The sequence below is a fragment of the Mustela erminea genome, chromosome 12 (genome assembly GCF_009829155.1).
Source record: "Mustela erminea isolate mMusErm1 chromosome 12, mMusErm1.Pri, whole genome shotgun sequence".
Taxonomy (NCBI): domain Eukaryota; kingdom Metazoa; phylum Chordata; class Mammalia; order Carnivora; family Mustelidae; genus Mustela; species Mustela erminea.
The window spans coordinates 42271793-42293078 of NC_045625.1; the positions used below are offsets into that span (position 1 = coordinate 42271793).

General features: G+C 40.9%; 1 long non-coding RNA gene across 1 annotated transcript in view; it reads right to left on the reverse strand.

Annotated features, from left to right (window-relative positions):
• The window catches only part of LOC116570340, an 87741-nt gene that overhangs the window by 17215 nt on the left and 49240 nt on the right, over window positions 1-21286 (reverse strand). Inside the window, exon 2 of the long non-coding RNA XR_004277399.1 lies at window positions 14854-15017. This is a non-coding gene — a long non-coding RNA (uncharacterized LOC116570340). The remainder of the gene's footprint in view (window positions 1-14853; window positions 15018-21286) is intronic.

Genomic DNA, 21286 nt, shown 5'->3' on the forward strand with positions numbered 1-21286 from the left:
TACCCTTGATTAGATTCCATGAGTGTTTTCCTTCTCCATTTTGCTGATTCCATTAATAAAGAAATGGCAACCTTTGGTGCCCTTAGTGACTAGTCCTAAATGGATTGGTTTTGTTTTTGTTTTTGTTTTTGTTTCTGTTTTTGTTTTTGTTTTGCTTTCAGGAAACTAATCAATATCATGCTGACTGATTATATTCTTTCTACAATAGAGGCAGAGATTTTGTACGCCAAATTATTTACTTAATTATTCTTCAAACATATATTGTATCCTACTACATGGCAGATACTGTGAGCATATAAGAAGGTAACAGTCTAATAGAAGAAAATCATCACATAAAAAGAATCATTTAAAAAAAATTAATAAAATAGTGTCACAGATACCACAAAGAGATAAAAACCATATACAGTGAGGCACGAATGATCTAGCAAGCAGCCTGGGCTCAGAAGAATCATATTAGATTGAAAGGCGAAGTCAGGACCGAAGAGGTTAAGGCTGAGTGGGTTTGGCAACATAAAGATCTGTCAAGGCTTTAGGGGGAGCACGGGCACAGGTTAAGACATAAAAAGAAAGAAACAATGGAAAGATCAATGTAAACTTTTATTAAATTTAATACTTTTTGCTTTCAACTAGATTGAAGTACTTACTTGGAATGATTACAGTGATCCCTATAGGGGCACAAAGTGCTCCAATTTCTAAAGAATCACCGTTTGTGATGCAGAGAATAAGCAGTAGTGAGGGTCAAAGTGAGCAAAGGAAAGAGAAGTGAAGAGACTGTTGGAATAGTCTAGGAGAAAAATATTGGCTAAAGAGGTCAAATTCAGGTGTAAGGACCTATTTTATACTTTTATTTTAGCCAGAGGCTTCCATTGAGGTTAACCCTTAAACTGTCCCTGCTCCCCTTCCCCCAAGGGACTTAAAAACAAGTCCTAGAAACCAGCTCCAGGTGTGGAGGCCAAGAAAAACAAGGCTGTACCCACCTCGAGTCTAGCACTGACATAAGTACAGTCATCTTGGCAAAGCAAAAGCCGGCACCTTGCACTGTAAGAGTGGGTTAGCATAAGAATGGCCAGGAAGCCATTTTACTGAGTGTCCCTAAACAGCCCACAGGGCGCACGTGTAACTTGGGATAAGAGAAAGTAGCTAAAACCTAAAAAACAACTTAATCATATACCACCAGGGCGGTTAGGCGGTGGCACCACAGGGACTAGATGTTAAAGAAAAACAAATAGTTAGCTTGCAGAGATCCAATCCTGCAAGACAGGAGTCTCCCTTGGTTTGCAAATGTCCTGGTGATTTACAACAAAAAGGGCTATCTCTTCAATGGCCCAATTTCCAGAGACAGATGGCTCAGTTCCTCAAGGCCTAAGGTTGCCCTCCCCACCATAAAACTGAAGGAGGCTGAGGCAGAAGGAAATGTAAATAAAGTTAAATTTCTTTTAAACCTAAATCTCACTTAACTGCCAGGATGGCGCCAGGGTGATGCTGAGGTGGCGAAAGTGTAAACAAAGTTAAACTGTCAAAGTGGGGCACAAGATATGTATGTAGCCATGAAGAAGTGCCTTGAAAATGCTATATAAACCCTTGGCTTTGAGTGCTCGGGGTCCTTGTTGACACCCACTGTGCCGGGCGGATACTTGCACCCCAGCTAGCTGGAAATAAACCTCGCTGTGTGACTTGCATTATCGAGAGTGTTCTCTGTCTAATTGAGGGGTGGTCGACTCCGTACCCTAACACAGGATATAATTTGAAGCTAAAACCAACTGGTTTTACTGATGAAGCATAAGGATATAGTTTGTGAAGGAAAGACAAGAATTAAGCATGGCCCTGGGTTTTCGGCGTGGGCAACTGAAGGAATGTGGTGCCATTTCCTACGGGAAGAATGAATGCAGGAGGTACAAATATGTGTGTGTGTATGTGTGTGTGTGCACACCCATGTACCCCCATGTTAGGGTGGAAGAAAACTAAAGACGCTGTTTGGCTATGGTACATTTCATACTCTGGTGGAGTGGTCCTTAGTTGTAAGACTGTAATGATCAGTGGAGAGTCTGGATGAGATCACCTAGGGACTCAGTGTAAACAGAAACATAAGATCCAAGAACTGATCCCCAGAACATGTTGACATTAAATACCAAAAAAGGAAGGAGAATATATGTATATATACAATACAAGAGTGTTCAACCATAAAAGAGAAGGAAATTCTGCCATTTGCATCAACATGGGTGGACCTTGAGGGTACTGTGCGAAATGAAGTAAGAGAAAGACAAATACTCCATGATCTCATTTACACATGGAATCTAAAAAAAATCAAACTCACAGAAACAGTAGACTGAAGGTTGCGGGGTGCGGAGGGGGGAGTGAAAGAAATGAGAAGATGTTTGTGAAAAGGTAAAAACTTCCAGTTATAAGAGGAATGTGTTCTAAAAATGTAACATACAGTAATATGATTGTAATAAGTTAACAATACCATATTGTAAAACTGAAATGTGCAAAAACAGTAGATCATAAATGTTATAACCACAAACAAAAAATAGCTTCATCAGGGGATGGATGTGTTAACTAACTTTACTATAATCACTTTCCAATATACACATACATCAAATCGTCATGTTGTACATCTTAAACTTACACAATGTTGTCAATTATATCTCAAAAAAGCTGGGAAAAACTGAAGAATGGGCCCGAAAATGTGACTGAGCAGAAAGAGTCAGTGAAAATGGTGATCCAGCACCTATGTGAAGGAAATGTTCCAAAGACAAGGAGATAGTAAACTATGTCAATTTTTTCTCATAAGCTCAACTAAGATGAGGCAAGAGAAGTCATCATTGAGTCTGGCAACATGGAGGACCTTAGTAACCTCAGAAAAATCAGTATGAGTGATTAGTAAAGTAGAGGGAATGAAAGCCATTGGAACATCTACAAAGCTACAGAGAAATGAGAACATAAAGACATTAATGTGGCATTTTGCTGTATGGGGGGACAGAGAAATAGGGTGATAGCTAAGGAAAGTGTGAGTCAAGACAGGGACTTTATGGTGCAAAAATATTTAATAGAACTACTTACATCATTAAGATGAGAAATAAAACAGCAGAAAGACTTAATCCAGTGGTAAGTGGACACATTTTGAATGCAGAATAAAGGCAATAATTGCCAGAGTCCTTCTCATGAGTACATGGGGGAAGGATCCCGTGCAGAGTGAGGAGGCTAGACTTAGTGAACAGCAACAATTCATCCAACTGAGCAGTCAGAGTATCAGACAGATTAGCTGAATGAATGGTAAATATCCCCAAAATAACAGAAGTGATGGTGAAGAGGAAAATAGTGCTAAATCTTCAATGAATAAAAGAGTGACCAAGAGTTTGAGAGATGAAGACAGGGAAGGTGAGTGGGGGAATGTTCTGATGGATTCTTTCAAGGAGATGCTTTTTTGAGAAAGGAAGAGGGAGAAATGTGTTGGAAGAAGAAATGAGGAGTAAGTAGTTAAGTATATCTCACTCCCCTCCATACTCACTATCTATTCATAAGAGACAAAAATAATAATATAACCACCCCTTGAGAAGGAAGACATGTCCTTGAGATGAGCCAGGTTCAGTTAGAAAAACAAAGTGAGGAGGACACTTCCAGAAGAGGAGAACATAAGGGACATTTACCTTTTAACACTCCGAGAGTTCAAACAAGGAGGTGAAAGGGTTTGGATGGATCAGAAGTAGTAAGAGAGTCTCATTAGAAGATTTGGAACATCATATGGGTGTTACATTTTGGACAATAATGGATTTCTTGAGAGATCTGAACTTTCTGATAGTGCAGGAGGTAAAGAGGCATACGAGGCAAAATGAGATTGGGTCTGATGGTCTCTCTGGGGACAACAGAAATCTGGTTCTAGGATAGCATCATTTGGGGGATTAGTGTCTTGCAGCTGGTGGTGAAGAGGCTGGAGTCTCATAGTCTGGCAGTGATGGGGTGCATTCTTCAGACCTCCCTGCTAAAGAAAACGTTCTAGTTAGCTGACAGCCTCCAACTGTTTCACCTTAGTGATCCACCATAGTTTTCACACCAAGGCCACACTCTTCTGGGGCAACTCCCAGCCAGACCTAGCAAGGTGGAAGTCCTAGGGACAGGCCATTTCTGCCAAAAGCAAGACTCTGCACTGGGCCTCCTTATGGGCATAGTCAAAACTTTCCCAGGCTACCCAACCTCCTTCTTTCCCAACTTTTCCACAGATGTCAAAATTGTTTCCAGGTCTGAGGCTTTCCTTGACTAGGTCTGCCTCCTTTCCTTCCCTCTTTCATAGGCATCTCCCACAATAAGCCTCTCACACTTGTAACTTGGTTTAGCGTCCACTTCTGGGAGGACACGAACGGACCCTTTTGGGGAGAGATGGAGAGGCTGAGCTGGAGTAAACTTGTGCTGGATTTTATTGGGAACTCTCACAGCTCTTGGATCTCTCTGGACATGTTATGATCAGGGATGACCTGGTTTACCAGGGATGAACTCTACGGATGTTCCTGCTATTAACCCCTGCTATCTGTGGTGTGGCCATCAAGTTAATGCAGAAGTTTTTCTATCCCTATGTACTTCATTATCCTCCTTGTATGCCAAACTAGGAATGCTACAAAACAGCAAGCAAGTCAGGAAAAATGTATTAAGGGCTTACTCTGTAGCAAGCTTTGGACTAGAGGCTTGCTCACTGCTTCAGAATACTTTCACTGAATACCAGGATACATGGGGCACCATCTTGAGTCAAAATCCAGGCCAACACTTGCTTTTAAAAAATCATTTACATCCTGCCTTGCTTATACCAGTACTGTGTCTGTCTTAGAGCAAGCATGTTCACAAGCTGTCATGTCATATAAATTCTCCCTGCTATCTTGCTGACTGGATGCTTCCAGCTCCTCCCAGCGGCATCTCAATTTTCCTCCTGGAATGAAGCTAACAAAGGGTCTCTTTCTCTCCATTGCATGTTGCGAATGTTTCAAAAATGACAACATACCTCCAGAATACTGGAATACATGAAAATTGGTGCCTTCATAAAAGGAGTTTCTGGTGTTGTCCACTTCAGGGTTTCCTGCGCCTAACAGGTATGTCTGCCAGTTTCCCAGTAGACAACCCAGCCTGAGTGAAGGCAAAACAATGTTAGCTCCCAGCTCATGAGAAACAGAGCTGTGGGTTTTGGGTTCCTTAGAATTCCTGTATTACTTATTTGACTGGTTTTTACCCTTTTCTGGGATGGTTGTTTAGAATCTCACACCTCGACACCCCTTTATTTTTCCCTTTAGTCAAAGGCTTAATGAGGAGCAAAATGTGTCTCTGCATCATAAACACATTTTAGAAGTTAACAGGAGTCCCTGGCCCCTGCTAAATGCTAACCAAATGTGTTAAAATCAGCAGTTTGATGTTGCCCATAGAGACAGCTGGGGAAGGGGAGGGGGGTTTGAGGGAATGTCTCACAGCTGGAGAACCCAGCAGGAAATGACACTATTGGAGACTTGCGACTAAACAAACAACAAAGTGAGAGAACAGAGAGAAAAGAGAGAGAGAATAAGAGTATGGGAAACCAGCCCAGCCGGGTCATAGAAGTGGTAAGGGGATACAGATGATACAGCTAAAATTAAAAATGATTAGCTGAGAACTGTCTAATTACTGAAATTAAATATAAAATCCACTAAGTGCTTACTATTCTAACTCCTGTGCATATGTGCTGTGGTATAATCTAAAAGTTTCATAAACTCACTTCTAAACACTTAGCAGTAATTAACTATAGGCTTCAACCAGAAAGTTGCAAGAGCTGGACAGTTGGAAATGCCCTCTCACCTGCACGTGCCACTCCTGGGAATAGAATACAAGAACACAACATGTCAACAAAGGTAGGTCTTAGTATCAGCATTGACTCTAATAAGATTTTTAAACAATGAAATTGCTGTATAAATCATATACTACTAACAAAACAAAACAGTACAAAGAATATTTGCATTTAGGAATTAATTTCCCCACGTTACAGGATGCTGAATGAATCTTTTCATGTTGTCTTCTGAAATTCAATAGATGGTAAGTAACACTAAAGAAGAATGCTACTTTTATTCTTTGCCAAGAATAACAGAACTAGTTTGACCATTATTAATCCCCACCACCGACCTAATAGCTTCAAATAGGGGAAACTAGGAATTCTAAAAGGTGAAAAAAAGAGAGCTGGTAGGAGATTTTTCTGAGATGAAAAGTGCAAAGAATTTATCCCCCCTCCTCTCTTTGGGGAAGAGGGCACCCTCCTCATCAACTGATTGAGAAGGATCTAAGAAAGTGTCCATAAAGTAATGTGTCTGTATGAAGGGAAGCTGGCATCCCTCACCTTGCCTAGATGTTTGCTGAGTTGCAGACATTTGTAGTCTGAAACCACTACACCCTCCTGAATGAAGGAGGATATAGGAACTCTCAGGAGTTTGATGTGTCCATTGGAATTTCACATACACAATCATAAACCCAGGATCTGCCTCTTATCTGGAAAATTCTAAAGGTAGGATTCTGGCTAGAGCAGCATGTGATAGCAAAGCAAACACAGACTGCCCAGAAAGGATGCATGAATTTCTTGAGAATTGAGAGGATGCCTTAGAAGATAAGTAGGCCATCTTCAAGGTATGAGACCTTGAGCTCACCACCAGCAGTAGGAGCAATAGGAACAGACAGAGGAGATGAACTAGAGAGTGCACTGCCCTTACTGGGTGCATGACTGGTGATCCCGTGCATCCTCCAAAGAATCCATCAATGTACCAGACAAAAAAGCCAAGATTTAGATACCTATCATGGGAAATATAGTAGCTACATGATATATATATATACACTACATTAAAGACAAAGTAAAGACCTTTTCTCGTTTTTCTCTAGTCTTTCTCCTTCCTCTAAACCTATAAGATATAGGAAGATTCACAAGAGAAATTAAACCAAGAAATAGCAATGAAGAATATCATGCTGTATACCCCATTACAAGACCCCAAGGTACAACTCAAGCCTGCTAGAGAGAGGGGAGAAGGTGAATAGGATGTGAGATTGAACTTGTTGTGTATACTGGCCTGACCGGTCATAAAAAATATATATAATTATTGATTATTACTATTTTAAATATAATAAATAATATGCATTTAAAATACAAATATGATTGATTATGAATGTTAATATTATATTATATATAGTCTTAATTACCATACATGACACAATTTTCTTTTTTTTTTTTTAAGATTTTATTTATTTACTTGACAGAGATCACAAGTAGGCAGAGAGAGAGAGAGGGGAAGCAGGTTTCCCACTGAGCAGACAGCCTGATGTGGGGCTCGATCCCAGGACCCTGAAATCATGACCCGAGCCAAAGGCAGAGGCCTAACCCACTGAGCCACCCAGGCGCCCCATACATGACACAATTTTCTAAGTGAAAGTACCTGGAAAGCTACAGTGTATACACAAAACAAATTTAGAGGTGGGAAAGACAGCAATGCTCTTGCCTTTTTAAGGTCATGATTTTTAAAGTCAAGGAAATAAAAGGTTTTTTATGTGTGTATTCCCACTGAGTTCATCTCATTTACTACATCAGTAATATACAGCACTGTGGGAAAATTAATAATTTTCAAGAAAGTGTGCTACTTGGGCTATGCTTTCTGTCCTTTTGTAAATTCAGGTCTTTTTAGCTATGAGAAGATCCACTGTCTGATCCCAGAGCAAGGAGATTTAATTTTAAAATATCAAGAATATAGAACTCCAAGGAGCATTTGGAATATGACAAGTGAAATATTCTTAAATGGTGCTTCCCAAAATGTGTTGCATAGAACTTTATAAGATGCTCTCTCCTTTGCAAAAAAAGAGATACAATCGTATAAGTTTGTAGGATTTGTATTTGTTATCTTTTGTCTTAGCTAGTCACAATTCATATTAGCATGTCTAATTTGAGGAATGCTTCCATTTTTTAAAATTGCTCATGTTTAATCCAGTACATTTGATATGCTTCCCAATATTCAGTCTCAGTACCACAGAGAGATCCGATGAGCAGCTATGGAAGAAACCTTTGGTACAAGTGCCTTGTCTATGAGTTCCCTCTGGGCACAGACAGCAGTGGGAAACACAACTTTCTTTTTTACATCTTCTTTCATGGACACTGATTTAGGGTCATAGGAAAGTGAGAAGGAAAAGAAAAAAGGCTAATGAAAGGGACATAACAGAAATTAGTAAGGATGAAAGTGAAGAGATTCCAAGGGAGGCAGAAGGTGGGTGTTCTTCTTTCCTGAAGGCTGAGATACTGCTTCAAAAGGTAAACTTCACAAGTGAAATCACGACCACAAAAGAGAAACCTCTGGCCCCAGCCTGACCACTCCCAAGGCTTCATTCACCAAAAAGATTTTGAATAAAAATAAAGTTGACCCAATGGTTGGAACATGGAAGATGAGCAGAAGGCAAAGAAGTATACATATTTCAAGCAAGATGGGGATATTATTTAGGTTTGGATATGGGGTTGGGAAGGGAGAAGGATCTCACAATTTTCTAGAAGGAATATATTCTTACTTTTCTCTCTGGGGAAGATAATCACTGGCCTTGGTTGCAGGTACTATGTAAAGTAAGAGTTTAAAATAGAACCAAGGAAGGAAACAGAAAATGCTCCAGGGTGGGCTGAAAAACTGCCTTGCCAAGCTTCATAGAGCATCAGTATATCAAATGAGCATTCAAGGTCCAGATCTGTCAATTCCACTCCCTCCAAAAGGAATAGGTTCTTAAAAATGCATCTATGCTATATTTAAATGAGGGAAACCTATCAGCCTCTCTTCGGAATTTACCGGTGGAAAGCCGCTGAGGGTTTTCCTTAGTGAAAATGACAAATAGCAAGGTTTGTCATTTAAGATATGCCATTACCTAAATCTTACTGAAAGGAAAGTGATTTGCATCAATTAATTGACTGTGTTTAAGGTCTGTTCTAATTTTCCCCAAACCACAAGAACCTCCAGTCTCCAATATTACCAAAGGGCTGCAGGCCAAGAAGAGAGAGGAGGGCTTCCTTTAAGTTCTTTGGAGTGACTGTGTTCCTTTCTTTTCTCCTCCCATTGTGAGCTGAGGAGTCCAAGATCGAGGTGCCAAAACATTGGGTATCTGGTAAGAGTAAATTCTGGGTTCATGTGAGGTCATCTTTTTTGCTGTACCCTCATCTGGTAGATTGGCCAAGGGAGCTCTTTGGTGTCTCTTTTAAGGGCACTCTTCTCATTGATGAAGGCTCCACCCTCCTAACCTAGTTACCACCCCAAGGCTCCACCTCCTAATACCCTGGCATAGGGAATTGGGTTTTAACATAGGAACTTTGTGGGGGACACAGTCTACAGCAGGCTCCAAAGTCAGGCTTTCTGGGTTCATATCTGTAGGACCTCAGCAAGTCCCTTAGCTTTTCGGGTTTTCTTTTCCACATCTGTAGAGTGGGGATAATAATAGTAAACATTTAATTGGGTTGCTAGGTTAACTAAAATGTTGTATGTAAATCCAATAGCACCAAGGCCATCAAACCTGTCAATGGGTGACTTGCTGACTAGTTAATCCTAACTTCCAGCCCATTTGTACCACGCCGTCATAGGAATCAGGGGAGTGTCACCAATAAAAGCTTCTGAGACACCCACGCCTTCTTTGGTTTAGTCTTACCTTATTTTTGTTCCTCAAGAAACAGAACAAAATAATACCCAGACCACTGAACTGAACAACACTCAAGCAAAATATTAGATCCAAGCAAGACCAGTAGAGATCAAGCAAAATGGCGGGAGAGGAAATGTTACGAAAGATGACTGAAAGAGAAGTAAAGAATGAGGAGCCACGGCATCCCCAAGGAATCAGAGCAGAAACTGCCGGCTAAATGGGGTTGAGGTTTAGTTCAGGGCAGGGCAAAGGGGCGCAAATCAGCAGGTAAAGTGCCTGCTTCCCTTGGGCACGGCAGAGCCCTCAATAGAATGGAGGGACACTGTGTGTTTAGAGAGAGAAAATGGGAGACACCATGTAAATAGACAGGGTCCTGACTGATCAAAGTGCGATTTACCATCCTTCCCAGAGAGAAGAAAAAAATCACTGAGGCCCCCTGGTGGGTGTGCTAAAGCAAATACCCAAATACCCGAGCCAGGAGCTATTGGAAGAACACACTCTTGCTTTGATCACAGGATGAGGCTGGAAGCAGCATTTTGTTGGTTACACTACATCTTATCTACCCTTTATTGATGCCAAACCACATTTCTTCCCCATTAGAACAGAGACCATTTTTTATTCTAGGCAGCTTTTCGACACGTCCTTTTCTTTTTTCTCTTCCCTAACCAGGGCTCAGTTTGAGGAGCTCACTTTCCGATATAAACTCTGCAAGTAATGTCGGGCCTCTACAGCTGGTAACGCTATGCTCTCCCCATAAAGCAATGCTGAGCACAGCACTTTGAGCAAACAGACAACTCCTTCCCGGTAGCAATGGGGATGTGGTAAGTCACTCAGGGCAGTCTACCCAGACAACGAGAATAAAAATTTCTAAGCCAGACTCGGCAGATATTTGATGTGGCCCTTGTCATTAAGTTTATTTTCTCGAGGCGATAATGGGAACCGTGCATAGCTAATAAATTGGCGTGTATTCCTTTCTTTTGGATTATCGACAGTGACTTAGAATGCCATTCTATGCAGGAGACAGAATAAATGCTGCCGTACAAAAGTGATGGCCTAGCATTTGTAGTACGATTGATTTTTCAGAAGAAAGCGAAGCTATAAGGCAAGAGAAGAACACAGCCAACCACTGGTTGAAATGTCTGTCCCCACATGAATAAGAGATGAAAGAAGATCAGTAAGTAATTCCATCACGAGGCCGTTCCCAGCGCCTGCCAACTCCGGTATCTTTAGAAGTTTTGATTCACGGGTAGGGATGTGAATATGTGAAATAATCAAGCACGTAACTTAGACTTTAAGTATTTACAAACAGCACCAGCAAACACTTTGATGGCATTCACGACGAGTTGGACGCTATTTTCAGCGCTTTCCATGTAGCATCACATTTAATCCTCACAACAGGGAAGTGCTATTATTATCCTCATTTCAAAGAAAAGAAAATCGAGGCACAAAGAGGTAAAGCAACATGCCCCAAGTTGCACTCCTCGCAAGAAATTATGGAAGCCCTAAGGGCTGCTCATAAATATTTCAGTTCTCCTCGGAGGCCCGTGATAGAATTGCACTTAGGTAGAATCTCTAACAGCCACTGTTCGATCCACCATGTTCTCTTTGCTCTGGCGTGGTTATCACGGAGGTAGGGACTGGGACGGAGCCCAGGTTTCTGAGTGACCGGGATGATCATAGGCCTCCCGACAACCTGAGTGGAACATTTAATAGGAGCAAAAAACACGGTGTTAAGCCTCTGCAGCCTTGAGAGCTGTCTGTCAACGAGCATACCCCAGCCTGTCCTGGCTGGAGAGTGACAACGCCGGCATGTGAACCCAGGCAGAGTCCGGTCTCTAGACCACTGTGTTACACGGCCTCCCGAGTGTGAAGTATTGCCTGTACGCCGAAAGAGCTTAGTGTCTGCTGGAAATGGGCAGACACCACAGAAGCAGCCTAATAAGAATGTTAAGTAGCACATGATGGATTTAGAAAATGAACAGCACAGAGTAAAGAAACGGGATGTCAGAGAATGGGAAGACCACGGTAGCAAGATAGGTTGGTCCAAGCCCACTGCGTTGAAAAGGTAAGAAACCCATTCTAATTAGCTCAAGTCAATTGGCGTGAGGTTATACATCTCTTGGAATCTAAAGTAAGGAAATTGGAAGAACTGAGCCACCTGTGAACTAAAAGTACACCTGAAAAGTCAGCAAACTTGTGTTCTCAGAGGTTGCATGTCCTCTCTTATCTCTTTTTCTCTTAGCTTTTCTTCTGTTTCTCAGCTGTACTCTTCCCCTTGGCCCAACATGGCACCCGTCTCACCTACTAGATCCATCTCTACCATGACGCAAGAGGCTTCATGTCACTTAGTGCAAGTTATTGAGAGACAGAATCTGCTTGGCTCAATCAGTTTCCCTTTGGCCTGATATGACCTCTGGTTCAATCACCTGCCAGGGAAGGGATCCCAGGGTTCACAGGCTAAAACAACCCCTTTGGCAGAAATGGGATGAGAGAATAAGTCTAAAGAAAAAGATGTGTGGTCAGCAATGAAATCAAGAATGATTTAATCAAAGAAGTAAGAATTTGATTTAGGTGAGCAAAGAGGAATACGGACGGCTAGGGTTCTGCAGGAAGAAGCATCAGCTCGTTTAAATACGCAAATGCTCCTGCAAGCTTGTAGGCAAGGAGGAAGCCAACAAGGGCTAGGAAGAGCAAGCTTAGGTTGCTCAGGGGCAGGAGGCTGGAAAAGTGAAATGAGTCATCAACAGATAGTCATCAGTGACCTTCACCTTTACCTAAAGTTTATTTTGTAAGTGTGCTCTTCTGACAATCTGGGCTGTGATTTCCAGGCCAAAGAGTATATGTCTTTTCTCTGAACTATCCATTTCCGTCATACGAACGTTTCTTAATCTCTTTCAATGATCTCCTATGTTTTATAGAAATTGATACAGAAGCTAATAAACATTTCTTATACCCTCTACAAGAGCGTCGGTTACCTTAAGGGAAGGGAATGTATTTTATACCCATTCCTAGCACCTAGCTCAGTCCCCTTTACCTAACAGAGTTTCATAAATGTTTTTTGGATAAGATAATTAAAAAATAAATGAATCTCACTTTAGGAAGAACAAAGAGCCAGCTGACTTATGTGGCAACACCACAAAGACTTCAAGTTCTTTGAAAAGCAAAGAACCTCTAACATCCTAGGAAGGAAAGCTCTTAATTACTACCCTGACTCCCCACTGTTCGTCTCTGCTCACTAACTAGTCTGGAGGTGCTGGGGGCCTCCCTCCATGCTCCTCAAAGTTAACAAACCACTTTTCAAAATAATGTATTAAGTTTTAGATATCTGAATCAATTTCATAACACCATAATATCTATTATGAGATTACTAGATCATGTGTGAATATAATGGCTGGAAGTTCACAAATTTAGTAACATCAGAAACTTCCAAGCCATCATCTGAATCTCAGCTCAACCTGACCTTAGGCAACTTACTTTACTACCAGGAGTGAAAAATCGGATATAATAACATTTACCTCATACATTTGGTGTGAAGATTACGTGAACACACACATAAAATTCTTAGCCTAGGGATGCATAGTCGGTGTTAAGAAATACTTGTTCTCTCCCTAGTTTCCTCTTTCCTTTGATGAGAACTGCCTTTTGCTAAGCCAAGTGATGTCTCATAACTCTGTGCCATATTGCTCTTTGGACAGATGGACCAGCTGCAATTTAGACTGCTGAATAGAACCCCCAGTGCTAAATTGTACGGCCACTCAGGCCTCAATGGCCTTTGATCTCTCCAGAGTGCTTCATCTCCTCTGGTCAGCGACTGTGCCTCCTAGTCACTCTGGAATAACAGAAGGTCAGAGGAGGGCCCCACACTATTGCAAGTGACAGACTATCTGAGGCATTGCAATTTGGCTCATTCCCTGTTATGACAATGATGGTAACAAGAACTGAAAATGGCACAACACAAATGCATTCCTGAGACCAAAACTGTAATAAAAATGGGAAATTTTACAGGAGCTGTTATCTCCAGAACAGGCTTCTCATTGTAATTGTGTGAATTTTTGTTTTTCTTTATTTCTTGTTTTTTTATAATCTTGTGTTCAGATCTTGGTATTGGCAGTCAGTGAAAATTGTTTGGGCAGTCAGGAAAACAATGATGTTTACCTAGTAACTAGGTTATAAAATTTGAATAGACCAAGGCAACAAATAAATGCTAAAGATAGTTTCCTTTGCAGAAATAATTTTCCTAAATTATACTTTTGACATATTAGGAAATAAGAACACATCAAGATCATGGTAAACAAAATTTGCATCTTGTAAAACACACACTCTGTTAAAGCAGTAGTTCTCAAATGGGAGCAAAGCTTCTCGGTTTGGCCCCTCTCCCCACATATAGCCACCCTCAAGGCGATATGTAAAGATATTTTTCATTGTCACAGTTGGGAGGGGAACGTCACTAGCATCTAGTGGGTAGAGAGCAGGAAAGCTGATAAACATCCTACAGTATACAGGCCAGGCCTCCTCAACAAAGAATTATCCCACTGAAATGTCAATAGTGATGAGACTAAGAAACTTATGTGAAAAGAAGTCAAACTTCTTGGCTTTGCTTAAATCCAATACCATAACATTTCGTTATCAAATGCTTCTGCATCTCATTTCCTTGGGATTTATTAGAGGAACATTGTTTTAAAAAAAAGGAAAACAGATAAAATAAAAACTTATAAAATAGGAACTAAAAAAACTTAATCTGAAACTTTTCAGGAGTCAGTATGAGCCACATAAGCAAACACTGTATTAGTCGCCTTTCTCATTAATGAACTCAATTCCCAACACTTATATTTTGCTTTAAATAGCACATTCAATTTTAATCATCTCATTGGATCTCCTCAAAAGTCCTGTGGGGTAGATATAATTGTCTACAATTTAAAAGGGACCAAGTAAGATTCAGAGAGGGTAAGTACTTGTCCAATGAAACACAGGTAATAAGAACACCACAGGAACCAACGAGAAAAATGAATGTTTGGGATCAGGAATGCTGAGCTTCCTTACGTCTCCCATTCACTAGCCACATGTCACTGTTTCACCCTGTGAAACCCTGGCCTCCGCACCTGCACAGTGGAAGTGGTGATAGCTAGCTCGTGGTGGGGGAGGGGAAGGCTGGTCACCAAAGGGACTGACTAAAGCCATGGATCCTAAACAAAGGAAAACAAAGGAACTCACCTTATATGAACTAAGACACAGAGGCGGTATAGTGCCAGGGCCCAAGCCAGATGTTCTGATTACAAGTCCAGTGCACTTTCCGCCATCCCATGAGGGCCCACCATGTTTCCTAATACTGCAGGAATTGACGTGGTAAATTTCAATAGCAAATGTGTATAGCTTGCCTAAGGAAAAGATAAAGAACAAAATAAAACCCTTAAAATCACTTAGAACTTTTTTACTTTCAACTGTGTATTGTTCAAAATTGACAGGAGATTTCTTTCTCAGCCAGGACAAGATAAGGAGAAACTTTCCATTTTCCATGATTGAATAGTGTGCGTTTTTGTGTGTGTTGGGGGTAGGGATGGGGAGAATGAAAGCATCTCAAAACAGTCTAAGGCAAAAAGGGACTTAATCATCTTCACTGAAATGAAGAGAACATGCTTTTATTTGTTCAGAGGAATCTCATACCAAGAGAGTATATTTTTCTCAAGCATCCAGCAAATCTTTGGGGGCCTGAATCAAAAAGAAGCAAAAATTAAAAAGAAAACTTGACCCTGTAATTCTACTTCTGGGAATCAACCTGAAGGAAAAATTATTTATATATATATATATATATATATATATATATATATATATATATATATTATACATATATTTTAATATCCAACACACATAGTATCATCAGTATAATTCTATAAATTATGTAATCTTTTATAAACATGAAAAATTGAAACCAAATGAAATATCCAACAAAAGGAGAATAGTTAGGCAATCATTAAAAATTATGGTGAAGGGCAGTTATAACAATACAATTAATGCCTGCTAAAAACAGTGGTTAAGAAGAAAGCAGAAACAAAATTACAGATTCAAAATAAACTTAATTTTGTTTTGGGGAAAGTCTAAATAAAAAGATAGGAAACAGTCTAATATGTTATAGTGGTAAGGTTATAAATAATTTTTTATCTTTCTTATTTTCTACTTCCTAGCTTTATAAAATGAGCATATATTCATGTTACAACAACAACAACAAAAAACAATAAATATAATGGCAAAGCTAAGATCACTTGAAAAAAAAGGAGTTGTCTTGAAAAAATACATAGAATTTTATGTGGGGAATTTGCTACTGCAAATAAAATAGTTCAGTAAGGCAGGGGGAAGAATGACTTGATTGTTACACTATTGCAAAGCCCTTAAGACCGAATTCCTCTCAGCCCATCAATTTCACATTGATTTCATCTTGACATGTAACATGCCCCTCAGTTCTACAATAAAAGAAGCCATGAAATATCAATGGTGACTTCTAGAGGACACACATACACATGTTGATTGAAGATTAATTTCTCAGCAGGGTGGCTCATCATCAATATCCTGCCTTTTGTGTGACATAGGTCAGGTGACCTTAATGATTAATAAGGGAACCTGCTTTGAGTTGGCTCTGGGTTTCCAGGAAGTATGAGTTATTCTGAAGTAAGCTCCAAGAGGATGCTCTGGATTGACCATATATTTCATTACAGAGCATCATAATCCGAGTAAGGGATTATCTGAATGGTCTGAAATGCCACTGAAAGCTACCATATGTATAAACATACTGATGGCTGATTCTAAATATGGGGAAGTCTTTCTGGATGGTATATACTACCTGTTAACCTCGACTATGTCCCATGATATATCTTTTTCACCCTTTTCTTTTTCCTCCACACATAATGTTCCAGCAAAACTTTTAATAGCACATGACCATGAGGGGAGATAGATTAAAGAAAATATTTAATCAAATGATCCGGATGATTTAATCAAATGGGCTAAATCCAGTAGGCATTTAAACAACTCAGTTGAAAGTTCAGTTTAAAAAGAAGTATAAAAGGGGCACCTGGGTGGCTCAGTGGGTTAAGCCGCTGCCTTCGGTTCAGGTCATGATCTCAGGGTCCTGGGATCGAGCCCCGCATCGGGCTCTCTGCTCAGCAGGGAGCCTGCTTCCTCCTCTCTCTCTGCCTGCCTCTCTGCCTGCTTGTGATCTCTCTCTGTCAAATAAATAAAAAAAAATAAAATCTTTAAAAAAAAAAAAAGAAGTATAAAAAAGTCTCATGGGGCACCTGGGTGGCTCAGTGGGTTAAGCCGCTGCCTTCGGCTCAGGTCATGATCTCAGGGTCCTGAGATCAAGGCCCGCATCGGGCTCTCTGCTCAGCAGGGAGCCTGCTTCCCTCTCTCTCTCTCTCTGCCTGCCTCTCCGTCTGCTTGTGATCTCTCTCTGTCAAATAAATAAATAAAATCTTTAAAAAAAAAAAGTCTCATAAATCCTCTTTGAGTGCTCTTTTGGATTATGCTGCAAGGTGTTTTTTATAACTGTAAGGAATTAATATATCATAATTATAAGATCTGGCTATATGTAAATTATGCCAGTTACATCCTATTTTATGTGATAATGCATAATAAATGCCTAGCACAGTGTCTAACACATAAAAAATGAAAAATAAAAACAAGAAAGCATAGATTCATAGCAACAGAAACATGAAGACAGAACAGATTTACCAGCCACTTTTTGATCAACATAATGAAAACAATTAATTGGTCCAAAATATCTACCCTCTGCCATGGTTGTGGGCAGATCTGCTTTGGGCAGTCACAATGACCTCACTTTCTTCCCCACCCAGAAAGGTCATCTCCATAATATGTGAACTTATCCTTCCCCCCAGTTCTGCACAGTTTTTCAACCAAAGACGGATATCTGTCCGAAGTTACGTCAATAAGTTACTCTATACATGACTTTGGAATTGGGATAGAAAGGCAAACAGACAAAAAACAGAAAAAAAGAAAGGCAGCCAGTTGCTATAGGTGGCTTTAGAAATGAACAGTATGAACATGGCCATCCTCCGTTGTGTGAATGAAGAGTTGGGAAAGGCTGCACTGGAGTATATGTGGAAAGAAGTCTGATTAGGCCCAATACAGAGACCTTCTTCCCTGCCCAAGTTATGATCCAATTGGGAGACTCAGGATACTTGTTAAACTCAAAATAGCCCATTTATTTCAGAGATGGTTTGTCATGGCTTTAGGTATGACAGAGCTGCCTTCCCAGTTCATAACCCCAGATTAGGCAGACCCACCCAGCACAGTTATTTCCCTGCAGGTATCTTCCAGACATCTTAAAACATATGTCATAGAATATTACGCAGCCATCAAAAAATGAAATCTTGCCATGTGCAATGATGTGGATGGAGCTAGAAAGTATTATGTTAAGCAAGATAAATCAATCAGAGAAAGACAAATATCATATGATCTCACTGATATGTGGAATTTAAGAAACAAAACGGAGGATCATAGGGGAAGAGAGGAAAAAATAAAACAAGACAAAACCAGAAGGGGAGACAAACCATAAGAGACTCTTAATCACAGGAAACAATCTGAGGGTTGCTGGAGGGGAGGGGGGGATGGGGGATGAGGTAACTGGGTGATGGACATTAAGGAAGGCATGCGATGTAAAGAGCACTGGATATTATATGAGACTGATGAATCACAGGTCTGTACCTCTGAAACCAATAATATATTATATTAATTAATTGTATTTAAATTTTTAAAAATTGTATACCATAATGGGATGAAGGAACAGAGCAGAATGTATGTCCTCTGTAAGCAGACAGGTCTCAAAATTAAGGAAGAGGCTGAGGCCAAACATGCCCAGTGTATTCTTTCAAATCTAGTTAGATGCGTTAAATACATCACCCCTTCCCAAGAAGGAGTGAGTGAGAGGGTAGAAAGTAGCCAGGAGTCTGACACTAACAGAGCTCTTTCGACATGGAAACATGGGATTGTTGGACTGAGAGTATGGACTAGATTCTAGCTGGGTGGCTCTTAGATTGCATGCCCCTAGTATCCTTCTCATAAATTTTCCTCTAGCTTAGATTAACTTAAGTTGGTTTCTCTTACAATCACAATCATCCAGAGTCAACTGTTTGCAATTAGCGGTCCACGTTAAACTCCCAAAGGACACCGCCAGTGCTGGTGTCCCAGCAAAATTAGTTCTAGTCTCTCCGTGTTTTGTTCTTATGTTAAAGGTGAGAAGGTAGGACTCATAGAGATAACATATACATGGTTCTAACACCGCTTGCTTTGGGCTTTAATGAGCACCATCATTAGAAAGATAGAAGGAATGCTGAGTCTCAGAAACTCTCTCATTTATAATCCATTAGTTGTGTTACACTGGACAGAAAGCAACAGAAAAGAGTTGATGAAGCAGAAGCTGAGAGATAAGATCCACAGGCATCACCAGCTACAACGTGAAAGCACAACAAAGCACTAGTGAGACCATTCAGGGGACACTGTGGTGTGGCACCCCATGCCTCTTAAGGACCGAGGCATCTATTCCTCGGCTGCTGGTAGTGTTGGCAACTGACAGCTTATAGCTGGGTCCTCTTCCTGGGATTCCCCCTTTACTGAAAGAGAGCTGCTTCTCCCAAGTTATGTCCCTGCTCCAAGAAGAGAATGGGACAGCCAACATCCAATGACTGCTGGTGAAGAGGTATAGAGACCTGGCTCCCTTTTCTGAACTCTAGATGTTTTTGAAGAGCATTCCCAGGTTCAGACTTCCCCCAAGATATGCTGAGGCTCCCTGTGTGACCACTTCACAGTTCAACCTCTCTCTTTGCCTAATCTTATTTCTCTCACTCCCTTCCAGATTTATTCCTAAAACTACTCCCCAGTCAATTTCTTGAATACAAAACTCTACCTCAGAGTCCATTTCCTGGGGGACTCGATTTGTGACACCCAGATGTTCAGAAACAAACAGTATCAAGGGCATTGTAGACCTACAGAGCCTTCTACAGTGATGGAAATGTTTCATAGCTGTGCTGTCCGGTAACCACTAACAGCACACGGCTATTGAGCACTTGAAGCGTGTTACTGAGAAAATTAAATTTTAATTTGATTTAATTAACTTAGGTTTAAACATCCACGTCTGGTCAGTGGCTACCATACTCAACAATGCCAATCCGAATATTAGGATAAAAATCAAAATTCAACATCATGCCATGATCCTACCAAAAGCCTGGGGAAAAGAAATCAAACATGGTGGGAAGGGGTAACTAGGTACTGGATACAAAAGAGGACAAAAATCCAGGCTGTTTTTTACTTATCCAAGGTAATATTAGCCTCATTATTCAGCTAAGAAAAAGGTGGCTCTAAACTGGTACCAGGTCATATATGTGGTAAGTAGGAAAGCCAGAACCTAAAAATGACTCTAAAGCTCATCCTCCTTTCAAAGTGCTCAAAAAGCAGCAAACCCAGTCCATAAGTAAGCAGCAAATATCTGCACATATTCTTAAGCCTTAATCCTTCTTCTCTTGTTTATGATTCTTAATTGTGCATAGCGATGTAAGAGCAATTATGTGGGAGGAACTGCTAGACATCCAGTGAGTCCTACCTGCTACCCGTTAACTACCTACCATGTGTTGGGTGCCTGAAGCAGATACTGACATGAGTGAGAAATTAAGTCATAACTGTAAGTTGTGGTGAGTGGGACTAACATCGTGCAACATACCTGCTGACTCTCCATATTGTGGAGCCCTGAGGCATAGTAACCGCTCAAAGGTACTACATACGGGCAGGTATAAATCTGGCTAAGATGGTAGTCATCAGTTCCTGTATTCCCTCTCCTCCTAGAGAACTGCCTGCCTCCTGCGCATAGGAGTGACTTCTGGGAAGGGAAGAGGCACTCCTCCCAGGGTGGGCACACCAGTCGTGGCAGAGTCTGTGTGAATGGCACCCCCCTGCATGCAGCTCTATTGGTGCACAATTTTTCTCGGACCCACGCTAATTCCTGTTTGCCCGTTTTGTTTTTTTTTTTAAAGAATGGGGTAGAGAGGACTCCTGGGCCGATCACAGCAAATCTGCAGTACAAAAGAGGTGATCAAATAGAAATGTGCTTTCAGCTTGAACCAAACCAGAAACAGACAGCGGAAGTCAGAGGTTTGAACTGCTTCACTTCTCCCAACGTAAGATTTATCCATTAGCCTCATGGCCCTGAGCTCCTTCACAGGTAATCCTGGGCCACCTATGTAGACAGCAGTCTGGATCATTTAAGGAGATCACAGCCAAGTAAAGATGGCACAGCAATAAATTATTGCTGTTCAGTGATAACGTCTATGGAAAAGGGATGTGCAGATGCTCATGGGAGCACAAGGAGGGACTACTCAGAGCTTCTCAGGTGCCTTCTTTTAGAGCTGTGTTCAGTGAGGTAAGAGACAAGAAAGCTACTGAACAATAGCTTAGTGTATGTGCCTGACCCATGGTGTGTTCGTGGGTGCTCTTAGCAGTCAACCCCAGTGCAGAGCATCAGCGCTTCTTCCAAAGGGGCCAGATTGGTCAATAAGTTTTTTGTACTGGTCCAGCCTAAGCCATCTATCAACCAAGGGAAGGGAAAACATGAGATGTATGTTTCAGGCTTCCATGCCATATCCAAATC